This window comes from Festucalex cinctus, chromosome 17, assembly GCF_051991245.1.
Source record: "Festucalex cinctus isolate MCC-2025b chromosome 17, RoL_Fcin_1.0, whole genome shotgun sequence".
In the NCBI taxonomy this organism is placed as follows: domain Eukaryota; kingdom Metazoa; phylum Chordata; class Actinopteri; order Syngnathiformes; family Syngnathidae; genus Festucalex; species Festucalex cinctus.
The window spans coordinates 4,617,303-4,624,002 of NC_135427.1; positions in this window are offsets into that span (position 1 = coordinate 4,617,303).

Consider the following 6,700-nt stretch of genomic DNA (forward strand, 5'->3'; position numbering starts at 1 on the left):
GACCATGGTATACTTAGGCTTTTTTTTCTAACAAAAAATGACCATGTATAGTAAGACTTTTTTTTCTAACAAAAAAATGACCATGTATAGTAAGACTTTTTTTTTTTCCAACAAAAATGACCATGTATAGTAAGGCTTTTTTTTCCGACAAAAAAACGACCATGTATAGTAAGGCTTTTTTTTCCCGACAAAAAAACGACCATGTATAGTAAGGCTTTTTTTTCCGACAAAAAAACGACCGTGTATAGTAAGGCTTTTTTTTCCGACAAAAAAACGACCATGTATAGTAAGGCTTTTTTGTCTGACAAAAAAACGACCATGTATAGTAAGGCTTTTTTTTCCAACAAAAAAACGACCATGTATAGTAAGGCTTTTTTTTTCCGACAAAAAAACGACCACGTATAGTAAGGCTTTTTTTTCCCGACAAAAAACGACCATGTATAGTAAGGCTTTTTTTTCTGACAAAAAAACGACCATGTATAGTAAGGCTTTTTTTTTGACAAAAAAACGACCATGTATAGTAAGGCTTTTTTTTCTGACAAAAAAACGACCATGTATAGTAAGGCTTTTTTTTCTGACAAAAAAACGACCATGTATAGTAAGGCTTTTTTTTCCGACAAAAAAACGACCACGTATAGTAAGGCTTTTTTTTCCGACAAAAAAACGACCACGTATAGTAAGGCTTTTTTTTCCAACAAAAAAACGACCATGTATAATAAGGCTTTTTTTTCTGACAAAAAAACGACCACGTATAGTAAGGCTTTTTTTTTCCGACAAAAAAACGACCACGTATAGTAAGGCTTTTTTTTTCCGACAAAAAAAACGACCATGTATAGTAAGGCTTTTTTTTCCCGACAAAAAAACGACCATGTATAGTAAGGCTTTTTTTTCCGACAAAAAAACGACCAGGTATAGTAAGGCTTTTTTTTCCGACAAAAAAACGACCATGTATAGTAAGGCTTTTTTTCCGACAAAAAAACGACCATGTATAGTAAGGCTTTTTTTTCCGACAAAAAAACGACCATGTATAGTTAGGCTTTTTTTTCCGACAAAAAAACGACCATGTATCGTAAGGCTTTTTTTTCCGACAAAACGGCCACGTATAGTAAGGCTTTTTTTTCCGACAAAAAAACGACCATGTATAGTAAGGCTTTTTTTTTGACAAAAAAACGACCATGTATAGTAAGGCTTTTTTTTCTGACAAAAAAACGACCATGTATAGTAAGGCTTTTTTTTCTGACAAAAAAACGACCATGTATAGTAAGGCTTTTTTTTCCGACAAAAAAACGACCATGTATAGTAAGGCTTTTTTTTCCGACAAAAAAACGACCATGTATAGTAAGGCTTTTTTTTTCCGACAAAAAAACGACCATGTATAGTAAGGCTTTTTTTTCCGACAAAAAAACGACCATGTATAGTAAGGCTATTTTTTCCCGACAAAAAAACGACCATGTATAGTAAGGCTTTTTTTCCGACAAAAAAACGACCATGTATAGTAAGGCTTTTTTTTCCGACAAAAAAACGACCATGTATAGTAAGGCTTTTTTTTCCGACAAAAAAACGACCATGTATAGTAAGGCTTTTTTTTCCGACAAAAAAACGACCATGTATAGTAAGGGTTTTTTTTCCGACAAAAAAACGACCATGTATAGTAAGGGGTTTTTTTTCTGACAAAAAAACGACCATGTATAGTAAGGCTTTTTCTTCCGACAAAAAAACGACCATGTATAGTAAGGCTTTTTTTTCCGACAAAAAGACGACCATGTATAGTTAGGCTTTTTTTTCCGACAAAAAAACGACCATGTATAGTTAGGCTTTTTTTTTCCGACAAAAAAACGACCATGTATAGTAAGGCTTTTTTTTCCGACAAAAAAACGACCATGTATAGTAAGGCTTTTTTTTTTTCGACAAAAAAACGACCACGTACAGTAAGGCTTTTTTTTCCGACAAAAAAACGACCATGTATAATAAGGCTTTTTTTTCTGACAAAAAAACGACCATGTATAGTAAGGCTTTTTTTTCCCGACAAAAAAACGACCATGTATAGTAAGGCTTTTTTTTCCGACAAAAAAACGACCAGGTATAGTAAGGCTTTTTTTTTCGACAAAAAAACGACCATGTATAGTAAGGCTTTTTTTCCGACAAAAAAACGACCATGTATAGTAAGGCTTTTTTTTCTGACAAAAAAACGACCATGTATAGTAAGGCTTTTTTTTCCGACAAAAAAACGACCATGTATATAGTAAGGCTTTTTTTTCCGACAAAAAAACGACCATGTATAGTAAGGCTTTTTTTTCCGACAAAAAAACGACCATGTATAGTAAGGCTTTTTTTCCGACAAAAAAACGACCATGTATAGTAAGGCTTTTTTTTTTCGACAAAAAAACGACCATGTATAGTAAGGCTTTTTTTTTTACAAAAAAACGACCATGTATAGTGGCTTTTTTTTCTGACAAAAAAACGACCATGTATAGTAAGGCTTTTTTTTCTGACAAAAAAACGACCATGTATAGTAAGGCTTTTTTTTCTGACAAAAAAACGACCATGTATAGTAAGGCTTTTTTTTTTCTGACAAAAAAACGACCATGTATAGTAAGGCTTTTTTTTCCGACAAAAAAACGACCATGTATAGTAAGGCTTTTTTTTTGACAAAAAAACGACCATGTATAGTAAGGCTTTTTTTTCTGACAAAAAAACGACCATGTATAGTAAGGCTTTTTTTTCTGACAAAAAAACGACCATGTATAGTAAGGCTTTTTTTTCCGACAAAAAAACGACCATGTATAGTAAGGCTATTTTTTCCCGACAAAAAAACGACCATGTATAGTAAGGCTTTTTTTTCTGACAAAAAAACGACCATGTATAGTAAGGCTTTTTTTTTTTCTGACAAAAAAACGACCATGTATAGTAAGGCTTTTTTTTCCGACAAAAAAACGACCATGTATAGTAAGGCTTTTTTTTTGACAAAAAAACGACCATGTATAGTAAGGCTTTTTTTTCTGACAAAAAAACGACCATGTATAGTAAGGCTTTTTTTTCTGACAAAAAAACGACCATGTATAGTAAGGCTTTTTTTTGCGACAAAAAAACGACCATGTATAGTAAGGCTATTTTTTCCCGACAAAAAAACGACCATGTATAGTAAGGCTTTTTTGTTCCGACAAAGAAACGACCATGTATAGTAAGGCTTTTTTGTTCCGACAAAGAAACGACCATGTATAGTAAGGCTTTTTTTTCCGACAAAAAAACGACCATGCATAGTAAGGCTTTTTTTTCCGACAAAAAAACGACCATGTATAGTAAGGCTTTTTTTTCCGACAAAAAAACGACCATGTATATAGTAAGGCTTTTTTTTCCGACAAAAAAACGACCATGTGTATAGTAAGGCTTTTTTTTCCGACAAAAAAACGACCATGTATAGTAAGGCTTTTTTTCCCGACAAAAAAACGACCATGTATAGTAAGGCTTTTTTTTCCAACAAAAAAACGACCATGTATAGTAAGGCTTTTTTTTCCGACAAAAAAACGACCATGTATATAGTAAGGCTTTTTTTTCCGACAAAAAAACGACCATGTATAGTAAGGCTTTTTTTTTTGACAAAAAAACGACCATGTATAGTAAGGCTTTTTTTTTTGACAAAAAAACGACCATGTATAGTAAGGCTTTTTTTTCCGACAAAAAAACGACCATGTATAGTAAGGCTTTTTTTTTCTCGACAAAAAACGACCATGTATAGTAAGGCTTTTTTTTCCGACAAAAAAACGACCATGTATAATAAGGCTTTTTTTTCTGACAAAAAAACGACCACGTATAGTAAGGCTTTTTTTTTCCGACAAAAAAACGACCACGTATAGTAAGGCTTTTTTTTTCCGACAAAAAAAACGACCATGTATAGTAAGGCTTTTTTTTCCCGACAAAAAAACGACCATGTATAGTAAGGCTTTTTTTTCCGACAAAAAAACGACCAGGTATAGTAAGGCTTTTTTTTCCGACAAAAAAACGACCATGTATAGTAAGGCTTTTTTTCCGACAAAAAAACGACCATGTATAGTAAGGCTTTTTTTTCCGACAAAAAAACGACCATGTATAGTTAGGCTTTTTTTTCTGACAAAAAAACGACCATGTATAGTAAGGCTTTTTTTTCCGACAAAACGGCCACGTATAGTAAGGCTTTTTTTTTTCTCTAACAAAAAATGACCATGTATAAGTAAGACTTTTTTTTTCTCACAAAAAATGACAATGTATAGTAAGGCTTTTTTTTAAATAAAAAAAATGACCATGTATAGTAAGGCTTTTTTTTTCTAACAAAAAAAGACCATGTATAGTAAGGCTTTTTTTTCTAACAAAAAATGACCATGTATAGTAAGGTGTTTTTTTTTCTAACAAAAAATGACCATGTATAGTAAGGCTTTTTTTCCTAACAAAAAATGACCATGTATAGTAAGGCTTTTTTTTTCTAACAAAAAATGACCATGTATAGTAAGGTTGTTTTTTTTCTGACAAAAAAACGACCATGTATAGTAAGGCTTTTTCTTCCGACAAAAAAACGACCACGTATAGTAAGGCTTTTTTTCCCGACAAAAAAATGACCACGTATAGTAAGGCTTTTTCTTCCGACAAAAAAACGACCATGTATAGTAAGGCTTTTTTTTCCCGACAAAAAAACGACCATGTATAGTAAGACTTTTTTTCTAACAAAAAAACGACCATGGTATACTTAGGCTTTTTTTTCTAACAAAAAATGACCATGTATAGTAAGACTTTTTTTTCTAACAAAAAAATGACCATGTATAGTAAGACTTTTTTTTTTTTCCAACAAAAATGACCATGTATAGTAAGGCTTTTTTTCCGACAAAAAAACGACCATGTATAGTAAGGCTTTTTTTTCCCGACAAAAAAACGACCATGTATAGTAAGGCTTTTTTTTCCGACAAAAAAACGACCGTGTATAGTAAGGCTTTTTTTTCCGACAAAAAAACGACCATGTATAGTAAGGCTTTTTTGTCTGACAAAAAAACGACCATGTATAGTAAGGCTTTTTTTTCCAACAAAAAAACGACCATGTATAGTAAGGCTTTTTTTTTCCGACAAAAAACGACCACGTATAGTAAGGCTTTTTTTTCCCGACAAAAAACGACCATGTATAGTAAGGCTTTTTTTTCCGACAAAAAAACGACCATGTATAGTAAGGCTTTTTTTTTGACAAAAAAACGACCATGTATAGTAAGGCTTTTTTTTCTGACAAAAAAACGACCATGTATAGTAAGGCTTTTTTTTCTGACAAAAAAACGACCATGTATAGTAAGGCTTTTTTTTCCGACAAAAAAACGACCACGTATAGTAAGGCTTTTTTTTCCGACAAAAAAACGACCACGTATAGTAAGGCTTTTTTTTCCAACAAAAAAACGACCATGTATAATAAGGCTTTTTTTTCTGACAAAAAAACGACCACGTATAGTAAGGCTTTTTTTTTCCGACAAAAAAAAGACCACGTATAGTAAGGCTTTTTTTTTCCGACAAAAAAAACGACCATGTATAGTAAGGCTTTTTTTTCCCGACAAAAAAACGACCATGTATAGTAAGGCTTTTTTTTCCGACAAAAAAACGACCAGGTATAGTAAGGCTTTTTTTTCCGACAAAAAAAACGACCATGTATAGTAAGGCTTTTTTTCCGACAAAAAAACGACCATGTATAGTAAGGCTTTTTTTTCCGACAAAAAAACGACCATGTATAGTTAGGCTTTTTTTTCCGACAAAAAAACGACCATGTATAGTAAGACTTTTTTTTCCGACAAAACGGCCACGTATAGTAAGGCTTTTTTTTCCGACAAAAAAACGACCATGTATAGTAAGGCTTTTTTTTCCGACAAAAAAACGACCACGTATAGTAAGGCTTTTTTTTCCGACAAAAAAACGACCACGTATAGTAAGGCTTTTTTTTCCAACAAAAAAACGACCATGTATAATAAGGCTTTTTTTTCTGACAAAAAAACGACCACGTATAGTAAGGCTTTTTTTTTCCGACAAAAAAACGACCACGTATAGTAAGGCTTTTTTTTTCCGACAAAAAAAACGACCATGTATAGTAAGGCTTTTTTTTCCCGACAAAAAAACGACCATGTATAGTAAGGCTTTTTTTTCCGACAAAAAAACGACCAGGTATAGTAAGGCTTTTTTTTCCGACAAAAAAAACGACCATGTATAGTAAGGCTTTTTTTCCGACAAAAAAACGACCATGTATAGTAAGGCTTTTTTTTCCGACAAAAAAACGACCATGTATAGTTAGGCTTTTTTTTCCGACAAAAAAACGACCATGTATAGTAAGGCTTTTTTTTCCGACAAAACGGCCACGTATAGTAAGGCTTTTTTTTCCGACAAAAAAACGACCATGTATAGTAAGGCTTTTTTTCCGACAAAAAAACGACCATGTATAGTAAGGCTTTTTTTTCCGACAAAAAAACGACCATGTATAGTTAGGCTTTTTTTTCCGACAAAAAAACGACCATGTATAGTAAGGCTTTTTTTTCCGACAAAACGGCCACGTATAGTAAGGCTTTTTTTTCCGACAAAAAAACGACCATGTATAGTAAGGCTTTTTTTTTGACAAAAAAACGACCATGTATAGTAAGGCTTTTTTTTCTGACAAAAAAACGACCATGTATAGTAAGGCTTTTTTTTCTGACAAAAAAACGACCATGTA